General features: G+C 40.1%; 1 long non-coding RNA gene across 1 annotated transcript; it reads left to right on the top strand.

Moving 5' to 3' along the window:
• The first annotated feature begins 1661 nt into the window (after nt 1-1661).
• Nucleotides 1662-16758, top strand: LOC146562410 (uncharacterized). Its single transcript, XR_014894542.1, has 4 exons — nt 1662-1762; nt 2377-2540; nt 2700-2778; nt 16648-16758. It is a non-coding gene; the product is annotated as an uncharacterized LOC146562410 (long non-coding RNA).
• The last annotated feature ends 7291 nt before the right edge of the window (nt 16759-24049 follow it).

The raw sequence follows: 24049 nt of genomic DNA, 5'->3' as shown, positions 1-24049 counted from the left end.
CTTTCCCGCTCCCCAGTGAGTGCAAGAGGGGTTTTTTTCTGATTGAAAACTTCCTGGATGTGTCTTGCTTGGTTTGTGAAACGTTGTAATTACTGCTGGGGGTCTCCTCCTGCTCTATTTGCAGGGGGGCTGAGCAGCGTTTGCTTGCACTCCAGGGCTCTCCCTCAGTTCAGAACACTTAGGCCCATCTAATTAGAGTCTCTGCCACATCTCTTTACTGCTGTCTCCACGCACAGCTGGGGACAACCCCCAAATCAAGCTGTGGTGCGCAAAGGCTCACAGACCTACGTTCTTCAAGCAACAACAGGCAACACTCTCAATAGGTTCTGAACATTAATGCTTTCCCTTGCTTTCTCATCCATCCCCTCCCTTCTTCTCTTCTGCAACACCACCACGACTCTCTTTTCTCCATCCTTCTTTTTTCCCTTGCTTTGTTCTCCCTGTTCTCCTCACCAAGCTCAGGCACAGCAGCTACAAAGAGCCCCACATAGGAAGATGAGAGAGAGAGCAGAGAGTGAAGAGGGTTCAGATGTTGCACAGGGCTTGTGTGTTCGTATGTGTGTTTGTATTTCGGTGTTTGTGAAACTCTGAAAGTGTGAGGCGGCAGGAGATCGCCAGGGTAGTGAGAGTTGGTAGTACACCCAGAGGCACTGAGAAAGAACAGAGAGAACACTTGCCCCCCCATCAAGAGCAGTTGTTCAACCCCCCGAGGCAAGGTGATGCAGGGATGGGGGAGCAACAAAGGGCGGAGAGGTGGCAGGCGAAGCTACACTCTTCTGCTTTTCTCTTTCACCTGTTCACCTTTACATTCTCTTCAAACTCTCCCCCCACCCCTTCTTTATACCCAGTGGGTTCATGGAGAATGGTTGTGTAGATTTTTATCGCACTCCTCCTTGTCTCAGATGAAGTTGAGAAAACACCAGCTGTCTGTATACTTGCAAATCTATAAGATATGAGCAGATGTAACAATGTCTTGGACAGGTGAAATTCCTGTGAAAGTATGGATGTATCTGTGTGCCTTTGTGTGCATTACTGTAAAACATTCGTCTAGAACTGTCCGAGCTGTTTATTCCTTTGAGTATTTCATTATATGTGGCCTTTGATAGAGGCTGGAGTTTCACAGCTACTTTAGTCAAACCTCACCTTCGACTCTGCGTGTGTTACGTCTGGTGCTTACACCAGTGCTTACATGTGCTTACATGCATTTGTGTGCGTGTGTGTTTCTCTAATGAGGGTGGGATTTAAAAAAAAAAAAAAATATATATATATATATATGGAAGGAACAACAGTCTTTGAGTCACATATGATGAGGGATGAAATAGTGTGTAACATTGAGCATGATGCACCCCTGGGACACATACTGTACTCATGTCCCCGCAAACACACACTCACGCACTCTCTCTCTCTCTGCACATCTTAATCAAATGATAAAAAAGAACACAAGAGCAGCAGTATTTTGAAGCGGCCCTTGTTCCAATTAGTTCAAGCAATGCATATGTATGGATACGTGCATTTTTCTTTCATCTCTTATATACACAATAAAGAAAAAGTGAGGGAGGGGGTGGTAGAACAGTGATGCCATCCTGCACCTGGAAAGTTGAAGAAGTGACCATAGACCACATGTGCTCTCAGTTCTGTTCTGGCTTTCCCTGCACTTCTCTCTCGTCTCTCGTGTTGAGAACACGCACCTGCAGTCAGCCTGTAACCACGCGCCACGCTTCAGTAATCTGCTGACTCCCTCTGATTTACAGCTTTATGCCTGGTAAGTAGCCAAAGAACTCTGACTGCCTGGTAACTTTACAATGAACACTATTTTTCAGACCCACTCGCCTACACTGTGTAGTATACCAAAAGGAAGGCAGCATGTGTCACGGCTAGGTTTTCTCACTGAAATGCTATCTTTCAGAATGTGTTATTTCGTGACAGGAACACTGCAACACTGAAAATTGCCTCACTTTCATGCATATGGAATAATGTGCATGTGTGTGTATATATATACACACACATGACAACAGCAATTGGTACTTTTAATCTACATGTATTCTTGTGTAACTGTATTTGTATTTACTAATCTAATATGATGACACAACACAGCATACAAAGACATTTTTATTTATTTTTTTGCCCACTAGCAACTCACGTTCAAAGAACATAGCATAGGTGATAACATAACTGTCAAAAGAAAAGCTCTTAAAACGAAGCCTGTCATGCCATTTCCCGCCACAGTGTAGGCTGTGCGGATGAACTTGTCATCAGTTTAGTCCTCACCCTTGTTTTAACACATCTCCAGGGATCACTCTCTCTTGAGCAGACATTTACATTTACTCTTTTACACTGATTTTTTTTCTTCTTCTCTTTAAACTTGTTTCTTGGCAGGTTGACCTGTCGAGAGGAAGCCCAGGGTGCCTCACAGCCAGTTGAGCTGTGTTCAAAAGCTTTTAGAACTGCATTCAAAAATGGTTTCTCTGGTTTCAACCTCTGGGGAGCTCAAAATACTCCAGAGAGCAGCTTTTCCAACGTATGCCAAACATGAGAATATGGTAATATATTTATAACATACAATAATAAAAAATTGTAAAGAAAAAAATACACAGCACTTATCACCTTAAGATTTAATTTGTTGATGAAATCACTTCACTTTTGTTTTATTAAGACTGCGGAGTAGCACTTTAGTGAATAATTCTTTTCAATTATTACAGCAAAGAATGAAGAAGGGCACATGAAAGAAAGTCTGTGATGAACGATATAAGTGAAAAACCAGCTGGGAAGTCTCTGCCAGTAAGTCTGAAATATTAACTCTGGCCTTAAGCAGAATTTGAGCAGTTTCTCAAGGTCAAAAACATGAAAAGCACTCAAGGCTTAGAAAAGCAAGATTATGGCTTGTCCTCAACAACAAATATAATCTGATGAAGGCAATCCTGTCAGAATATTCTTTAAAAAATAAAAACAAAAAAATGCATGTACAGAATACATATGTATATATGTAGATCACAAGTATACATAGCAAGACTGAGTGTGTGTTGTGTGCTATAGTGTCAAGAGTGATATAACTGCGAAAGCAAGAGGACGTAGGAGGCAGCCGGGTGGGTGAGGGGTGAAAGGGAGCCCATCTAAACTAATTTTGAAAATCACAACTTCTTTTCTAAAGTCAGCATTTCAAATCAGAGCGTGTCCCCTCTCATTTAATGCATCATTTTGCAAAGTGATAAATTTGTGAATTAGACATACATCCTTTTTGCTTTTAAGATACTGGGTCTCATAAGGGAGGAAGCACTGAGGAGGATTTAAGAGCGTTTCGCCGTGTCAAACATTAAAACCCACGGGGAGAGCATCAGCACAATTAGACTAGGGTGAAGGAAAGAGAGAAAAAAATTCACAGACAAAATCAGGATCTTAAGAGCAGCGACGTTATTCGTCTGTACAGTAACGTGGTTATCTGTCGCGGGTGATCCTTTTAAACGCTTCGTTTGCAGGGATAAAAGCAGAGCTGAGGAAATAAACTTAGTTCTGCCTCCAATCTGCAAATCCTTGGTGGTCATGGAAGATGATCCCAATTTGCTTCTGAGCAGCACTGTCAGATCTCACAATAATAAATAATTTAAGACTTTAAGCAGCAATTATGCTTGATAAATGTGGAAAGCCTTTAGACCACTGCTTGCCATAGCAAGATGATGCTTAGGTTCCTGCAAAAATACACCGGTCTCTACTTATGTCACAGCCAATAAATCATGTAGAAAGGTTAATGAGGAAAAAAAATATTTATTCAAGTACAATTCGTGACCTACTGCAGGTCTTTAAGTTCCTATCAAAATTCTAGGAATTACTTTGTTCTCGTTGTTTGTTCTTCAAAGATGTTGTGTGTCCTGGCAATGGCATTCAGTTAATTAATGATGAATACCACCACCTAGAGTTCTGTTTAAACTCTCTTTAACAGTTCAAAAATATGGATTTTATTAGCTTGTAATGTTAAACCCTCCCAGCATATAAATAAAGCTTTTTTTCAAATTTTAGCAGACAATTTAATCAAAAATAGGCCTATAATGTTGTATTACGTTACTATATATGTATGACAATATACTGATATAACAGATTTTACTTCTTGCACATAATAAAATTACAATGCATATAAGCTCATTAAAATATGTTATGGTCATTTTCCATACTGTCATTTTTGGTCACAACGTGGCTCAAAAATTTAAAAAAGGAGACCGCATATAGTCTTAACATGACGTTAGGTATTTTAATTAGATCAAGAAGAAATGTCATCAAATTAGCATGTGTTCAATATGCATGTGCGTGCTAAGTGTATGAGTAAGTGAGTGCAAGAAAAAATAAAAAGAGAAAACCAAACGTTCTGTCAGCCAGCCAGCCTGGGGAAGAAGAGAAACACTAAGAGAAGACAAAAAGCTCTGGCAACACTGCCTCACAGTGCCCAACCTGCTTAGGTGTACTGCACCTTTAAGTCGCTCAGCTACACCCACCAAAGAAGACATACACAGAGCAATAGGGAAGGCACTGCCCTAAAAGAGAAGGTACAAGAAGCCAACCTGTCATATTTTCCACAAATGCAAATGCAAGAAGAGGTTCTAATTCTACTCACATTTATTATTTTTTCTTTTTACATACTTAGTAAAAGCAGAAAAGGAAGGACAAAAAAATGATTGGTTGCATTTATCACATAAAGTTTAAAGAAACATCAATAACAGCTAAACGCATTAAACTCGCTGCATGAAACTTGATCTGTCATCTCTGGTGAGCGTTGTCTTTTGTTTCATTTTATCCTTGTAGCTGATAGACAGCACTTTTCAACTACTACCTACTCAGCTTGACTCGACTTTCTTTTGGTCGTTTTCCATTATAATCGAGTACCACCTAAATTGTGTAGGGTCATCATGGCAACGCAGCCGAATGTCCAGTAACGTCATTCATATGCAACACGAACACCACAAAAATGAAGGACATTAAGTGATGATATACCTGGCGGTTGGTGAATGGCTGTTTATCAGGCTTGGGAACCACAGCCTTGTTTCTTTTATGTAGCCATTTCCCTCCTTGTCAGGTTTTAAAAATTGCGGTTTTGATTTTTGTGAAAGAAATGCTTTCATTACTCATCGAGTGATGCCCCTGATTAGCCAATCGGTGGCATGCAGTCTGTTGACGTCACATTTTCAGATCGCTTCAGATAGCTTGGTATCAGGTATGTCGACCTAATGGAAAACCCTAAAAAATGAGCTGAGCCGAGCTAACCCGAATAGGTACTAGTGGAAATGGGCTATGACCACCTTGAAGAAACTAACCACAACAAAGAGGTGGAACAAGAGGGAAAAAACCCCTGCAGTATCGTATGTAAAACCCCAGGGTATGACCACACGATAATTAACACATAATCCAGCACCCACAAGCACAAATGCCGCCAACATCGGCTACTTACATCGTAGACTCTACAAAGATTCCCTGGAGAAGTCTAAATCAGCTCCTAGACTATTCAAGGAATTTGTGCTTGAGTTTTGGTGATTGAAATTGTATTTTTAACAGTCTGTTGCTTTCACTGAAAAAATTTATGAATGTAGCTTGCTAACCAAGTGTCCTAGCTTTAGCTGATAAATTAACACTGCACTCTTTCATTCACATGAGGTAAAACAAACAAACAAACAACAACAGAAACCCCCATAGCATGGCAGCAGCAAAAACCCAAATACTGAAGCTGCAAAATGCAGAACTCAAAACCAACATTTAGGTTGACAGGGACTCCTTGAAACTATTGCATGTAATTTCAGTTCGTGTCACCGAGAGTCTGACTGACTGGAATCCAAGAAACAAATCAGTCAAACAGCAAGTAAACAACAAAAGGAAACTATCTACCGCAATGTGTGCACAGAGATACGGCCTTCTGATTTCATAAAGCTGTGCTTTTGGTTTGATTTTTCCTCAGTGGTGTGGTTTGTTCTCCAGTGAGCTCTTCTGCAGGCCCATATTTGCATTTTGTGTCTACCAAGAGCATGCCAAATCCTCAAGTCTCTTGCATGTTTCACAGCTGCTTAGGTGAGATATTAAGTGCAGAACAATAATTACATAAATTTCAATAAAGAAAAGAAAATGACTCTCAACTGCTTAACATGTTTGTTCTTTTTACAACTTAATGTCATTTTAATCTTTTTTATAAATATAGTTTTGAAGTAAACCTTCCCCCAAACCATCATTAGTTCCTTTTCTAGAGAGAAAATAGAGCCAACACAGCATTTACATTTATTACTGACTGGGAGCATTTAATTCCAGGACATGAATTGTGAGGTCTGTTAAACAGCATGTTCATTTTCATTTTTAATCTTGTGATGGGTTCAGAGAGAAACGAATCCACGGAGCACAAAAAAATGAGACTGAGATACTTACAGAGGAAAGGAGACTGTATGGTTTATACTTTGGCACAAGCCACTATTTACCGAGAAGAGTCACTGTGTCCACTTGGGTTAGATGGTTTGGTGGCCACTGGAATCCAGTTTGTGAATACCTGCATTGAACCACTGGGGCAGAGGCAAGGCTGTGAGGCAGACAGGAGCCACTGGTCACCACAGTTTGAAAATGGTGCCCTCATGCTGTTTACTCCTCTGCTGCCTCCTCTGCTGTATGGCTATCATTGTGTTTTCTCAGGTGTGGATATGAAATAGCAGCAAATACGAAGTGATGTGTGGACTGAATGCCATCTCGCAGGAACCACGATGCGTGTTTACTTTATTCCTACAATTTTTTTTTCTCATGTGTGCATGTTTGTCCAGCTCATGAAAAATTCAGTTTAAGAGATTTGTGTGTTCAAATGCTTTATTATTAAACACATAAGCACTTGTAGAGGAATTTTATTCGGTGTAAATTTTAAATTAAAAACATTTTGAAATGTTTAAAAATGATCACCATGAGCGCCTAGTGGATTTATATCTTGTCTACACTGTTGTCTACAAATTACAACATTTAATCAAATTAAACTAAAGGGTAGAAAAAGCAAACAAATGGAAATAAATAGTAACTATTTCACAAACCAAGAAAGATAATATTTCCTTACATGATTAGATAAATTTGGGCTCAATTTTTATCATTATCATTATAAATGAATCCTTCAATTTATTTACAACGATAAAATGGCTGCGTTAAATACGAAAGGATTGAAGGAGTACTGACTGGAGGAGGAGATGACTAACATAAGACACATAAAACTCTCTGTCAGAAGCCTACAGTGAAATGTTGGGAATTCAAATGGCATTACATGAAATAGCATACTGACATTTCACAACAGACATTGTATTGACAGAAAGTTAACAGCCCACAAAATTCATCCACTAAAACATTAGTCAATAGTATAGGACTGTTTACTGTGGTGTGTTTTGGTGGCGTCGCAAATAAGCTTATTATCTTATTTGACTCTGAAAATGCTTCTTTTTTAAAAAAAATGAAAAGCCCCATCTCTTCTGTGAGGCTGACAAGTAATGCTGAGTGGCAGCTACTCCAGAACAGTGCCAGGGTCCAGTCTGTTGCTGAGGTTATGGCTCTCAAACGTGTGGATAACTAATATTGCGGACAAAAAAAATAAATAAAAAGTATCTTACCAGAATCGTATGCTGTTAGCATTTCCACCCATTAAGAGTCAGGAGTTGTGTGGCTGTCAGAGGAGGCTGACAGAGAATTGGCGAACCAACACCATTGCTGCAATAAGTGTTCACGCCAAACGGCAATTTGCAAAATTTATGGAAAAGCAAATTTAAAACTGGCACAGATTTGAACTGGGTGACATAAATAGAGGGAGATCTAACTTCCATGCAACACAGCTTGACGCTGTGTCGCAAAAGCCCATCAATGGCCTTTGTCCCGTAGCCCATCAGAAACAACAGCTGGTTTATGAGATGGGCAACACACGGAGAAAAATCATAGGACTTACTGTTAGATAGATAGATAGATAGATAGATAGATAGATAGATAGATAGATAGATAGATAGATAGATAGATAGATAGATAGATAGATAACACCATTGTCATTGTTTTGTTGGAGAACATTAAAGTAATAACAGGGAACAACAGGAAGAAACTTACAGTCTGGCTTTTGCACAGTATTGTTAGAGAAGCATAAATGTCCCCCTGAACATGAAGAGCTCTGTTGTCTAGTCAAGTACATTCTGAATGGAGCGTAATTTCATGTCCTTGTGTAAAAGTATACCCTATTGTTTGAGAATTAAGCACAGCGTATAGGCCTGTAATTATACCTCCACAATAGCGGGTTTTCAGAAACAGGCTGGAAATAGCATTGGAGGGTTCCGGTCTGAGCTTCAAACTACAGAGCTACTAACAGGCTGACAGACTGTAAAATGGTAGAGAGCAGAGAATAGAATCAGAGACTGCTATCGTTTTACTGCCTGTGGATTGGAGGGGGTCACCGCCATTGTCCACTAACTTCCTTATTTGCACTGTGGTGCCTTGTTTATAAATGTGGGTACAATGCTATGAAAGCTATTGTTAAAGGCAAAACTAGTGCAAAGAATGCTTGGAGGCGAGAAGAGACGGAGAGAAAAGTAACCAAGATATGTGAAGACTGAAAAGGAGGCAATTAAAATAGAAACATGATGTGGAGATTTTAAATAAGACTCTTTATATCTACAGACCCACTCCACAGCCATTTCATATCCTGAAATAATATCATAATGGTACCCCAATTTCATAAGAGAGCCGCCTGGCATAGTGCCTAACTACCCAGCAAATAGAGGGAATAATATCATTATATCATATACAACACAGGGAAATCCCAGTGGTGAGCAGGCTGCATGAGCAGCTGTCTGATTGAGACAGTAGGTGTGCACTCATGTGTGTGCCTGTATGTGTGTCTGCATACTCTATTACAAAAAAAAAAATCATAGAGAGAGGTTTACTGTAGCTGTGCGTGTGCTTGTGCACGTCATCATTGACTTTGGCTTTATAACAGGCTGCAGGGCAGTGCTTTACCTGGGACCTAATCAGTCAGTGAGCCTTACTATCTCCTGGGACCTCCCAGCTGGAGGGGGAGACAGAAAGGAAAGAGAGAGAGTTTAAGGGGCGGGGGCTACAGACTGTTGTGCTGAACAGAACGGCCTTTTGGGAGCCAGTACAACCCCACCTTCTCAGTTTTGCTGCCCATGGCTCTCTCTGACTGACCACAGTCAAGGTGATCTTCTCTTTGGCAACAGACACCACCACAGGTACATGCACACGCAGAGACAATGTAAGTGTGCAGACATACTAACGCATCATACAGAGAGACTGGAATGTCATGTTGTTACATTGATGTATAGACACAGATGTCACAAAACTGTGAATGATGGCAAGGTCATGCATTTTTTTCCATATCCAAGTTTGGTTTTTGGCTCCAGTATTGGAGGGAAATAATCTGCACAGTTTAATCAGGCTTCATTGTAAATCCTAACTGACTCTGACAGCATTCACAGGACATAGCAGTCTTTGTCTGGAGCTGGGAGCGCTAAGTATGCCAAGGCGGCAGTCCTTCTGGATGAGGAGAAGCTGGATGTCAGCCGCACAGAGCTTCAAGAGCCCCTCGGGCTTCAGTCCCTGGGGTGAGCATGGGTTCAGTGAGAAACCACGCACCAGTCAATTGCCAGTCCACAAGCCTAAACGGCCAACTTCCACCTGGAGAATCACTTTACATGGTGAAAAAGAGGTGATGAGGTGGAGAAAAGGAGACCAAAGAGAAGAATCATGGTTTGGGGGGGAGAAAACATAGAAGGTTGCCATGGCAAGGAAGGAGTGGAATAAAACATAAACAAAGGCGGGTGGCACCAGGGTTCTCGGGCTTCAGAGCAGTGACAGGCTTCCTGGCATGGCTGGCACAGTCTTATGCACAAAACCTGGTGGACACAGAAACTCAGTCTCTTCTCTTCTCTTCTGCTGTCCTCCTTGTAAAGTCAAACATCAGACAACTGTCCTTTATTGTTTTCATTGAAACTTCTCAGTCTCTTGTTTAATATAAACTGTCTTGTTTTATGAGTATGATTACCTGTCTGCACTAATCCTGCATAGTCATGGTCCACTGGTTGTGACAGGAAGACCACCTGTGGTCTGGCAAACCGTGACTGTGACCTAAATGGAGCTGCTGGCAGGTCGGCCATTGTACAGTATGTGTGTGTGTTTGTGTTTGTATTATCTATGACGTTAATAATTCCATTTACACAGACTCTAATGGGCTGTTTGGGTTGCATACTTTTGCACCTTTTCTAGCCTAGCTGCTATTTTTGAATTGCTCCCTGTAAATTGTGTTCTGTCAGTCATACACAGAGGACTCTGACATGATACTGTGAAATGGCAATACCAAATGTACTGTTAATCTCCCAATAATATTTCAATACATTAAAAGAAAACGTGCCAGATATTTCTCTGACTGGCAAGCTATCTAACATCATCGGTCACTGAGGTCATGGTGTAGCTGCACAACTCTATCAGAGTGTAAATCACATTTACAGATGGATGAAAATGTTAAAGCAGTAAACACAGTGCCTTAGCCCTCTGGAAACCAGTTTGTAATTTTATTAAACACCAACGTTTTAACTGTCACTACACACTGAGTCTGAGTCTGAGTTTTAGTTGGCTTTGCTGCACAGCCAGAGCCTGCAAACGAACAAAATAGGGGCTTGGTCTGAAACGCCAATTTTGCTTACTACAATCCTAATATGTGAATATTATGTGTGATTTCAGCGTGTGCAAATTAGATTTTCTTTGTAGATGACATGCTTCCACCAAATCTGTTCTCCCAGCTCACAGATGGGCCTGCCTTATAATGCTGGTAAGACAATAACGTGCAGACATACTGTGGAGAACCTGGCAGAGGAGAGCTGGCTATTTGTAATAGGGGAAAACAAAAATGATATAAGATTTATTGAACCAACACAACAGAGCAAATGAACAACAAATGAACAGAGCTCAGTGAAGGATCAAATAACACAATGGTGAAGAGGCATCCACAAACAGCAGTAAAAGCAGTCCCGTATTGATTTGGAGCAGTGAGCCTGCCAGCTACTGCTACCTTCCTCTTTCCAGGAAGACTCTGCACGTACAGGATATACCTTAAGGCGTCTCACTGTACCCTGCTTGTGTGTGTGTTCATGGACAAGTTAACAAAGTTGTGTAAACTGTATATTATACTAGCTATACAATATATGTATACAAAGTACAATATATGTACTTTGTAAATCATCTTCACTCTGGGGTCTCAAACTCATTTGACACATTAAAAAAAAAGCTGGGTTTTGAAAAGAAGAGGGGGACATGCCCTCTTCTTTTCAAAACCTTCTCTCAACTAAGTTCCCGAGTGTATGGTTCTAAGTGCCTAAATGTAACCAAGCACCTTTTAGTGCCTAAACCTAACCAGGGGGTGAAAGTCAAAGTAAAAAGCGTGTGAGACTCAGAATTGAGTGACAAAAAAAGTGAACTAAGTGCGAAACGCAACGGTCAAACGTCAGGCAAATCACAGACTCATGGCTCATAACTCTGCAACTTATGACCAGTGCCACCTCTCTGTGGACTAAAATGGTGCTGTTATCTCTAGCCAATAAAATATTGCCGCAGCTGGTGGACATCATGTGCATAATAGTGGAACATAAGCGCATCTGATAAAAAGGTATTGCGTGATGTCTCTTGTTTCTTGTTTATCTGTTTGTATGGGGTTTTTGGTTTAGGGTGTTTGGGGTTTTTTTTGCATGGTGGAGTTAACTTGCATTCGTGGCACAGTGACGAACTGTGTTTATGATTTTTGGAAGTGTTCCTGAGCCCATGCAGTGATTTCCACTCCTCTGCTGTTTTAATGGAACAGTCTCATTCCTTTTTACTGGCATTTCTCTGGATTTTCTGAGTCTTTTAATTACGTTATGTACCATAGATGATGAAATACCAGAATGTCTTTCAATCTGATGTTGGGGAAAGATTTTTTTTGTTAAATTTCGAACTCTTGCGCCTTTAGTTCTAAAAGTTTTGTCTCTCTTGGATGCTCTTTTTATACCTAATTGTTTTATTAACCTCAGCAGTCTTGATTTCCTACAACTTCCCAACTTTTCCAGTGTTCTGTCATCCCTTAGCCTAAATTTTCAGATTAAATCAGATTTACAGCCATACAACCAAATTTCCCCTTTTGGGCATTTGATTTGTTACAAAATGATTTGAAAATAATTGCACTTTCTTTCGTTGACTTTTTAAACACTCTTTCAAGTCATTTGCACATGTATTGGTCAACACACAATATAATAGTGATTGCAAATGAATTAGGTGAGAGTGGGTTGAAATGTCACAGCGCACACAGTGACTCAGTTAACCACCTGGAATATATGACACCACGTCTCCTCTGGTGAAGACAACACATCCCAGTACTTTGGGGAACTGGGTCAAGGCTGAAATATTTATGGGGTAGACTATCATACACACATAGACACAGACACAAAATCACACATAATCACACTGGGACCGAACTGGGAGGTGCCAGCCTGATGCTTGGGTTGAGCGTTACAACAGCAGCTAAACTTCCTGGTTTGTATATGTGTATGTGTCTGTTTGTGTGTGTGCGTAATATAATCTGTTTTCAGGACGTGAAGTGACAGCAACTGGGTCCACTCACGTGGCCATTTTGGGTCTGCTTGCAAATGCATGGTTACAAACCATCGGCCCTAACCCACAGACCCCAAGGTTATTTATGCATCTGTGTAAGTTCAGGTCCATTTTCATGTACATAGTCAGGTACTGGGTGAATTAAGTATATATATATATATATATATATATATATATATATATATATATATATATATATATATATATATATATATATATTATTTATTTTTTACAAAACATCAGATGTTCCTATTAAAATCGCTGCTGTGGTTTTACTATCTTTTATATATCAAAGCAGAGGAATTGCATCTATCTCGTACGTAAATTACATATTACCTACATTAGTGTTTTCACTCAACAACATTCTATACCATTCGAATGTAGAAATTCCCTTTCCTGTTCAGTGAATTTCATACGCTCGTCAGTAGCGCACTTGTTAGCTAACACTGTTCCAATGTATCCGCTCGTGAGAATGACACCATGCCACAGAAATACTTTCAGTCGTCATCATGTGGTATTTTCTCAAAGGCGGGTGGTTTAGCTCGAAATTTAAAAGCAATGCTAAGAGTGTGGGACAAACTGTCGAATGTGTATACTCCCCCAAACCCACCACCCAAACTTTAATTTCAATGCATAGAAACCAATGTACAGTTTATTAAAAAGATAAAAAGGAAAGCATTTTAGTAGCGAGAGAGTGGTAACTTTCACATGAAATACTCACACACGATGCTGCATATGCTCTGTAGCACATTTTAATAAGGTTACAGCTGTGTCTCCCACACATTTTACGGCTTCTCTCTGAACCCCTTACAGGATGTCAATCGGTAGTAATTAAAATGTATATATGTGGAGGATGCCTGTTTAAAGTGTTTTTTAAAATTAAAATATAGATAAAATGTAGCAATTTAGAGTCAACAATTTCAAAAATATTATTTATACTAATGAAAGTTTATGCAATGTTTTTTTTTTACTCAACCAAAGCTTAGGTGGACTTTTTGTTTATGCATTTTGTTTTATAGCTTTCCATGGCCCTAAATGTACCTGTTTGTAAGAAGAATTGTAAATATTCAAACTTGCATAAATGAAACTTTTTCTGACATTTTCTTATTACTTTATTATAATTAGGAATTCCATCAGATTATTTTTAATTTTAATCAAGCTGTCTTTCATTGTTCGCTGTCAAAAACAACATATCGCCAGCACGTTTCTTTTTTTTTTATTCCGGCACTATCACTGTTGCCTACATCTATATTAGGAAATTGGGTTTACAACAAAGTTTGATCCAACACCATCTACTGTACCATCGCATCCTTACATTATGCAGTAAGATTTTTAAACATCTTGTTGTTTCACCTCGCCTGGTGCTCGGTATGTTCAACACTGTAAACAGATGTTATTGTTGTACAGGAATAAAGTTTCTGTTTCCCAAACGCCACAGTGGAACAGAAAGAATCAGACTCAGCACTGTTCCTACCTCTGCTTTACACCACGCACATGCACACACAGGCACACACACGGTGAACTGAGAACACAGCCCCGGCACAGCGGCACAAACAAACACACTAAAAATACAAACTACGCATATCCAAACACTCTCACTCCTTAATGAGCTAGCACTTTTAAGAAAAGACTCCGCCACAACTCTATACCACACACTGATACCTTGAGGAGAACTTGCGATCGGAAGAGACGAACAGAAGAAAAGAAGCACTGTGGGATATGAAAGGGAGAGAAAAAGAGGAGGTGAGAGGAGAAATCAAAAAGCGCCTGGAGAGAGGGAGGAGAGCAGGAAGAGGAAAGTGTTGCACCTCGCTCCTCATATCTCTAAGGAAGATGATAGAGGGGATAGGAAGAAGGGGGGAAAGGAGCAGGAGCAGAGGGTGTCTGGGTTGGCGGTGTTGGTGGAGGAGGGGTAGCATGCTGTCGCTCTCGGCAAACAAACGGGTGAGTAAATAGACTCATGGGCTTAAAGAGTGGTGAAGGTAGGTGAGGCAAGGGATGGGGTAAAGGGGTGAGGAGGGTGGGGGTGCACAGATGCTGTTGTGCTGGGGGAAACTCAGCTGTTAGGGCTCCATCTAGAGACTCAGGGCCTATACGTTGATGAGAATGCTGTATCTGTCTCGTTTCACCAACTCATACCCACCAACCCACCGAACTCCCCCCCAACACGCACCCTCCTTGCATCGCTCTCCCATCAGCACTTCCCCCCGCTGTCTTCAAACATCCATAACAACCATCTTCTCCATCCTCCTACCCGCTCTCACCCACTCCCTTTCTCCCCAGCCCTGCAGGCCGTTAACCTAGCTCTCGTCTCCCCATTCCTTAAGCCCTCCCCTTCTTCAGCAGCACCCCCACCACCACCCTCTGTCTATCAGTCTGTCTCTCTCTCCCTCACTCCTTCTCTTCACTCCCATCCACCGATCATATCCCTTGGGTATATGCACTGCTGCTCGGCTGATGAGGGGGAGGATATCGCTGCCAGTGCTTTGATCCTATGAAAGCTGATATCCAGAACAGAGCTACAGATCCCGCCACTGGGCACCTTGGCATTTGAACGACATTGCTCCGTGTAAAGCCTCAGCGAGAAGGCCATTCCCCTATAGCCTGCCAGCTGGAAACTTTAAGTCTAGACAGGTGGAGCTGGCTGGTATGAAACTGATCATGCCTAAAAGGTTGTATGTAGAACATAAGATAGTAATCAGGGCAGTTGGTTGGCATCAGTTAAAGTGCTTTTATTAGGTACACTGCAAAAATAGTGTCATGTGATGCTGGTTACATTGTTTCCAAATATGCAAAAAATTATCAAAACTTCCTTTAATCTCACATGGAATTAATAAATAGATAAAGACAGAAAATAACACCTTATACTTACTACTACTGCACACTGGAATGGCTCAGTTCCCCTTACTATCCAAAAACAACTGCGGGGCACTATGTGGATATTTATTGATTGGCAGGGTGCTCATACACAACCCTGCTTTCTTTTATGTTTTATGCTTCCCTAATATAATTATTAGAGGTCATAATCTTTGTATTAGTAATAATCTGATTTTATGAATGTTTAAATTCCTCTAGAGTGAAGAATGCTGATCAGGCAACTTGGTGCGTAAAACCCCAACAAAAAAACATAGCACGGTCTGTCTAGCGCACTCAAAAAAACAGTGTCATGTTTTTCCACAAGCACAACCGAAGGAAATAAATGGGTGTAATACTGCCAAGCAGGACCAGTGAAAGAAAACAAGAAATATTTTTTTTCAGGATGGAATAAAAAAAATGAACATCTTTAGGAAGAGACCATTGTGGCACATCTTAGAGCACGAGACACACAATATCTACTTAATTCTTCCAAATTCACATGTGGGAGACACTAAGCTAAAATAAACTTTAGTGCAATGACACACAATAATTATATATTAAGAGAGCGTAATGGAAAATATTCAGCTTTCGACAGACTTCTATAAGTGTCTAGCTGGTTACATCAAAGCAATTGTGAAGAAAATAAACAATTAGCCATGGACTGGGAATATGTTCATAAATAATGGATTTCTTTTTTCTCTTAGAAAATAAGTTCTGCAGTGAGTAACCTTATATAGATCTAAAAGTTTCATGCTGTGAATTGACACACAAGATATTAGCCTTTCCCCCACAGGCCACCAGAAGGGGAGAATCAAAGAATGCCAATGACATTTGCGTAAAACCAAACAGCCACTGAAAACTTATGTTTCAAGTTATGTAGAAGCATGCGAAGTTATAGTATAATTAAGCAACACAGAGAACTACTAATACAAAGGAAAAAAGAGGGGAATAAAAGGAAGTTCCTATTCTCATTTTTTATTAAAAGTTTTTTTTATTTGTGGGTTTTTTTTCTGCGACTTTCAGAAAGAGTGTTTTGTTCACTGCACTCATAAACGCAAATGCAGGCGTATACAGACACCTCTGAGCTACATTTACAGCAGGTTGTCATAGTGTCAGTGGAGTATGGGAAAGGAGATCAACAGGAAAATAAAGTTTCCCGCTTGTCCATCACAGAGCTATCAGAGTGTTATCTGTGCCAGACGCCCACCATCCTTAGCAGTGATACTGAGACAGCATCCAGGACCTCAGGACGCCGCGGGAAACACAGCAGGACACCAAGAGAGGTGTGACAACGTCACTGGATGCAGCAGGCGTAGAATGCTGAACACACATGTAAGTGCACAAACGCACAAATCCTTACAGTACACACATGTCCACACAATGGATACACATGCGCACAGGCAGACTCTGAAGACAGAGACAAAGATGAGCACTAAGACCATCTGATATTGCTAAACTGTCACGCCTACACAAAACAGACGCTAGAAATGCTGTAAGACAGATATGTGTGATCGTCAATCCTATCATATAGAGGAATTAATTAAATTGGAAAAAGCACAGCTGAAATACTGTGGATATAATGTATTTTCACCATATTCTGACAGCAAGTAAGCCCCTTTTGGCATAGCTTCTATCAATACAGAAGAAAAATCGTAAATGATAAAGCTCAAAAGCTAAAAAGGAGGGCAGACAAAAAGTAATAAATAACAAGGAGATAGCTGTTCATAGCTACCCATGGCCACAAGGAGAAGGAGAACACAACCAAGAAAGCGAGTCCAAAAAGCACTTGGAAAAAAAACAGATACTGCATGTTGTTCAATATTTGGAAGACTTGCTGACTGTCTGCTCAAATATTGCCCCATGGCTGTTGGGCTTGAGAGAGGAACAGAGTGGCAGTGAGACTGACAGTGAGATCTCTGTCCATAGCCAACACTCTGTTTATCCGTCTGTCTGTCTGTCTGTTTATCTAACTGTCAAATTATCCCTCTCAGCAAACAGCTCACCATGAGCTGAATGTAAATATCATGGCCAAAAGTTTGTCACGTGAGCGTGCTGGTCCGCTCTGGTCAGCTGAGGGTGGCCAGTTTCAAAGGAAACAAAACAGATTTTGGCCTCTGTGCAAGTAAAGCTGTTGCATTTTGGCATTATAACTATATCAAGTGCACAGAGTACATTTGTAGCCATGGACACACGTGCTAGCATTTACAACTAGAGCTTTTCCATTTGATTTGGAGCATTTTAATGCAAATTCCTTACAAATAATTAAACTTGCTATGTATTTAATTGTATTAATAGACTAACCAAGAACTCAGTGTTACCTAATATTAACTAGTGTGTCTGTTCATACAGTATATGGCTGTATTGCACCTTGCTAACTAATCTTATTAGCATTAGCTGATAGCTTAGCTATATAAGTCAGCTCTAAATCAGGTCACTTCTGAATCTAAAAAAAGCAGAATGGTACCGTCCATAAAACTAAAACTGGGACTTAAAAATGTTGAATCCACAAACCAGTGGGTGGTTTCACAGTGAATATGTGGACTGGCATTTATATGATGCTTTTCTTGCCTTACTGACCTTTCAAAACACTTTAGACGAATAGCTACAGCTATATGGCCGTCTTATATAATTTTGTTTGATTTCAGTTTTAGAGTCATGACTAGACTTAGATTTAGCTTAGCAGTTTAGGATTCTTTCAGTAAGGCTTGGTATTAGGCATTTAACTGTAAGATGTAAAGCCATAAGAATCCAGTCAGCTCTGGTCTTTACAAACACAGAATCTGTGTGTGCACATGTTTGCTTCTTCTGAGTGCTAGGTCTCACCTGAACATTATGGGCTTGTTTGTCTGCCATTTTCCCTCAAGTCACAGTGTATGCAACAAATTACACAGGTTGGCCTTGTGAGTGACAGAAGCTTTCATTAAAATCAGATCATCCCGGATGAAAATATCCTCTGTTGAAAATCTGATTCCATGCGGATTACACAGCAAACATACAGCAGGCAGACATAAACAGACACATGTGAGAGCACTGATTCATAAACACACTTATCATTGTCAAAATGATCTCTTTTCCCATCAAAAAATCTAAATAAATGTCTCATCAGCTTTTGACATACATGATTTCAATACACGGCACGCCAGAACCCATTATGAATAAGAGCCTGACATGGATTTAATGCACAGGTCATATTCAAAGACCTTAGTGTCTTTCAAAGGGTTTTAGAAAAATGTGTTAACTAGAGATTATTCATTTTACATCATGGCTTGTTGTTAAGAAACCTTCCTTTTTGCCCAAATTTCTTGTTAACTCATTTGCTCCTTCCATTATATGTCTTAGTCAGTCTTGGTTTTGACACGTGTAAGCACATAGATTCACGTCTTTCCCCTAAAAAGTGTACCAATCACCTTGAAAACCAACAGGACTTTCCATTAGCGGTTGTTCTAAACCCTTTGGTTTAATAAGGTGTATCAGCCAAACCTCTTGGGGCAAGACTTACACGAACTGATATAAAGCACTCACTGTGCAAATGTCTGTCTGCGACAATGATTTCATTAATAAAGTTGCTCTTTAAAATTTAAACAGATGGAAATGTGTTTTACAAATTTAGACTGAGGATGATTTGAATGAGTCAAGACAATACAGTTTTCAACAGTCAGTTGAGTGCCAATATCCAACAGAGATGATAACTAACATATAACTAGTGAAAAACTCTTGGTAATATCGCTGAACAATAACATTAAGAACTGTGATTTGAGCAGTACAAAGCACGCCTTTGTGTATGTAAAAATATGGCTATAACTCACTTGTCACAATGACAAAAGACAAAAGTCAGCACTCTAACAGAAGGGAAAACTCGATTTCACATTTCTCTGTAGATTGCCATGCAAAGTACAGAAGATAAAAGATCTGCTTCCTTTTGGCATTATTGAGTCTCACAGGATCTTCTGAAGGAGGACACAGTTATATAGTCTGTGTGACTCCACTGAGATGCAGACAGAGAGATGGTCAGAGAAGGCAAAGGGAAAGAAAGACTAGCATGAGCCAAGGAGACAGCCCTTTCACTGAGGCCTGAGACCTGATGCCACCCAGAATGTATGCCAGGGTGCTGAAAAAGGGCAGAGAGAGAGGGGCCGGCATCCGACCACTTCACAGGAATGAGCAGGATGTTTGGACACAGCTCTGTACTTAACAAACACCACTGGAGCCTAAATCCTGTCTTGCAACCATGTCAGGGCTGACCTACAATATTGGCTCAGACAAAATATATGGATGTCTGTGTGTCAGACTCCCTATATGTACACCGACAGACTATTTACCAATGAGACTAGCAGCAGGACTTGTCTGTCAGTGTCTGTACATGATGTTTGATTATGCGTCTCCATGTGTATATATATATATCAGTGAAAGATAGATTTTGACTTGGATATGCTGGCATGCCCACGTGTGTGTTTCTGCATACGTTTATTTATGCATATGTGTGTATATGATTGAGGAGGAGAAAGATTGCGTGTAGAAAGCCAGTCCTGCTCCTAGCCGCTGCAGTCTAAACCTGTGAGGCTGCCAAAGAAAACTGTGGTCGGAAGAGTCTGCTAATAGAGCATGAGGCATGTCACCTGAAACTAGAATCATCTGAAACCCAGAAACCACAGCAGGCAGGCATCTCTGCGGTCCTCTATTAAAGGGCCGCCAGAAGCCCTGGGTGTGTGCCACCCTCCCACTGAGGTCCTCCCATTAGGTAGGCCCCTTCCGTTCGTGTGCCCAACTGCACCATGGGACATCCAGTAGTGTTAGATGCACTAGTAATGACTCTTCCAGTGTCTGAGCTCACCTTTGCACAGTTTTACTGGGAACAACCATCATGTGCAGAGGGACCCCTGGGGAAATCCTGCTGAGGTATATATCCTCAAAGTCATGCAATCTATCACAAAATTATGTGCACATGTGAACCAATACTTCTAATTTGCTTTCTTAACACATGCTCAACAAAGTAACATGTATGTGCAAGTGTTTTACAGGAACTGTGATAATTCATATATGAGGCCTCAGTCACACAGGCCTAAAGACTGGTCAGCAACTTCCTGTTGAAAAATGTGCAGTCCCCAACTGATTGCAGAGTAGTTATGGAGTAGGTTGCTGGCTGTAATGTAAGTGATTGCAAACAAGTGTTGCAGCAGAAACCTGCTTGTGATTGCGTTGGTCACTAGCATATTTTTGCAATTACTTGCCATTTGCATGGAAGACTTTCCTGCAAAAGCTCACCATTTACTCTCCAAGCCGTAGTGAAACTTAAAAAAACAGTGAAACCCTAAACCATAAGTAGTTAAGGTTTGTGATGCTGGACCATATACCTCACTGCCAACAACCTCCAGACGTACACACTCTTCCAGGGTGTCCTTTCTAGAATTAATTCGCATTTAAGTTTCATAAAAACAGTCAGGGAATACATATTTTTCCCTCATGACTGGTACTTATCAGACCACTCCTTAGGCCTGCGTGACTTAGGCCTCTGTCTGAAAGAAATGAAGCTGAATTTATGTGAAGCCTGGATATCTGATATATTTGCTCTCAAGGGTTACAAACATGTCTCATGAGCTTGTTTTTGCACATCAAAGTGCCATTTATTTTTGCAGTAAAAGAGTAACTTTAGTTTTTACTTGAAGAGTTCATTATAGAAGTAATGACTTAGATAAAAAGAACAAACTCGTTCATTTTCAGCAGACTGTAAAATCAAAAGCTGTCACATCAAAATGCCATTTTTCTGTCTCTTTTTGTTGAATGAAGAATTGCTACAGGCTTTATCCTGCAGAGTGAAGAAAACCTCAAATACTTTTCTTATGTCACACATTGAATTTGTCAGTTAAGGAATGCCCAAGTTGCCTCAGGTTTGACAACAGAAAGTGCTGTTTCTTTACCCTCACAGAAACAGCACCTTTCTAGACAAAACGTCCTATTTATTTCTCACTTTAGAGCATTAGTAAATGTAAAAAAGTTAACAACATTCAGTAACTGGGCCACACAGTTTGGGAATCAAATCAAGGACTCGTTGCTCAGGACATCTGCACCCCAACCGCTGGCTATCTGGTCACCCCTACACAAAACTTCTTAGAGACAAGAATGCACACATCTCATCTTAGCACAGGTGCAATAAAATGTATCCCCGCTGCAACAGTAGCAATTTGGTGACAGGCTGTGGGTGGTGGGAAGACGAATTGTGTCAATGGCAACCATTAAAAAGGACCACACATTCTCCAGTCACTGGCGAGACATGATGGATGATTATCTCAAGGTGTGACAGGTGCTGCAATGGTGGGGGAGCGCTTGGTATCCTTCCCATTCTGCCCCCCTCTCCTGTCTTTCTCAGCCTCTCTTAGCGTATCTTGGTCAATGCTTTAACACCCCACTAACATGACTCTATTGACACACTCCAGATAGCGTCTGGTGGCTAATGAGTGTCTGAGTACCTCTCTCTTTCTCTCTCCCTCTCTATGTTTCTTTCTCTCTCTGCTCTGCATCTCCTTGTTATCCTCTCTTTGCTTTCAGAGCAGTACAGTCAAGCCAATCTCACACACAAACCCATTAGAGCATGGCTGGTCAGACACACAAGCACACACACACACAAGGCATGAAAAACTGCACACAAATGCGTCAAAGCACAGCTCATATATACACTGTAGATTATCATGATACAGTTTAAGGTATGAAATCTATAGGTTTACGTAATGAACATTTTACTAATGAAGTCTGTGTTTTTCCAGATTTGCACCAAAGCCTTTTGAGGCAACAAGTATGTGAGAGTTATGTTTTTTTCTGGTTCACTCACAAACCAGGAAGTTTGTGCAGTCTTTAACATATGACCCCAGACAAGAATAAATCATTGTGCACTATATTTTCCCCAGTCACAGAGAGTCTCGGGAGTTTCTCAAGCGGAAAATTAAAATATTTAGGAAGTACAAGGTTACAAAAACTCCCCTTTTTTTTCTTTACAAACATGACTCGCTCATTTCTTGCCGTTTCTGATTACACAATAGTATCTGAACAATCTCCTTTGAAAAGCAGAATAATTAGTAATAGACAGTTGTGGTTTATTGTGTGACGTACAGGGTGGAAGTGATCCAGTCCACCGCTTTTATTCTTTGTGGTCTGAAAAACAGACGAAAGGGGGTTTGCCAGGTTGGGAGTCTGGAGGCTGGGGGTGGGGATGAAATGTAGTTGAATGCAATAGAGCTGGCATTTAAAATCATGACACCTTAATTTTATCCAAACTTTATGTTTTGGTAATGTTCACGTCAATTCATTCAATATAGCTTCAGCATCCACGCGAATGCTTTGAGACTAATATATATATAATGGCAGATGAGTTTGTGGTAGTTTAGCTGACTTCAATAAGTCTAAAAGTAATTAGTCTCAATTTACGTAGTTTTTGAATGACTTAAATGTAATTTTAAAATCCATCTCAAGCACTGAACACAGTAGCATTTGGAAAAGATCTGCTATATTATTTCAGACACTGAATTTTTCTAAACAAAAAAAAATAGAAATGACATGTCTTTAAACCTGATGCAATTATTAAAAAATATTTATTTATTTATTTTTTCATTTCAAATTCACATTTTCTAATTCATATTGCTTTAAGATTTATGAGCCACGGAGCCCATAGTGTTGATTGGAAGGTAGCCATCTCCTCTGAGGCTGCCAACATTGGGCTCACAGTCTTTGGCCATGTGGCACGATGCCTTGCTCATTTTTTTCTGCCAACGATCAAGACACATTCTCCTTACTTAGTGAAAGAATTGCAAATCTTGTCATCTGTGTGCAACTACCAAACATCTAAGCTCACACTTTCCTCTTGAACAGCAGAGGTCTGGAGATATTTAAATTAGTTAGATTTTATCAGGGCAGTGCTTGTGCCTTGCCTTAGTTTCCTGTTACTGCTAAGACAGAATAAGTGTAAGTTATTTTAAATTCAAAGTCAGAACTTCTGAGTTGGTTAATTACTAATTAGTAGATAGTAATTAGTAAAAAGAAAGAAAGTTTCTTTGCTGGAAATTTTTTTGTCACAATGACACCTGGTTTTGTATTTGTGTTGTTTTAATTTTCTTTTAAATCTGTTTTCCTGATAGCTTGGTTTCAAAAACGGAGTTTAAAGGTAACTTATTTGTATGATTGTAAAATAGTTAGAACTACTGTTGAGCTGATGAACATGAATATTAACAAACTAATGCATGACTAATCATTAATCAATAGCAGGGAAAGAGGTAATGTCGGAGTAACACAGGCTAACTGATTGTGTACAGTGTTTTATAACTGATTTTAGCATGAAAGCAGATTGTTTTACTATCTGAAATTATTTATAGAAAATTCTGGTTCAGGTGACATACCTGATATATGTTTATGGAGAGTGTGCTGTTTGTAATTGTTCATTTTACTGGGGGTCTAAAGTGTCAATATCAATAACTACACCGCCGATATATATTTCTTTCAGTTGTTGTCAATCTCAAGTTTAAAGCAGCAGTGAAATAAACAAATATTTCTAACCTCTAATTATACAGGAAAAAAATGAAGTAATTGCAAT

The sequence above is a fragment of the Mchenga conophoros genome, linkage group LG12, assembly GCF_057382185.1.
Source record: "Mchenga conophoros isolate Kocher_MC1m ecotype Shallow Benthic linkage group LG12, M_conophoros_male_GT1.1, whole genome shotgun sequence".
NCBI lineage: Eukaryota > Metazoa > Chordata > Actinopteri > Cichliformes > Cichlidae > Mchenga > Mchenga conophoros.
This window is presented reverse-complemented; position numbering and strand designations above follow the sequence as displayed.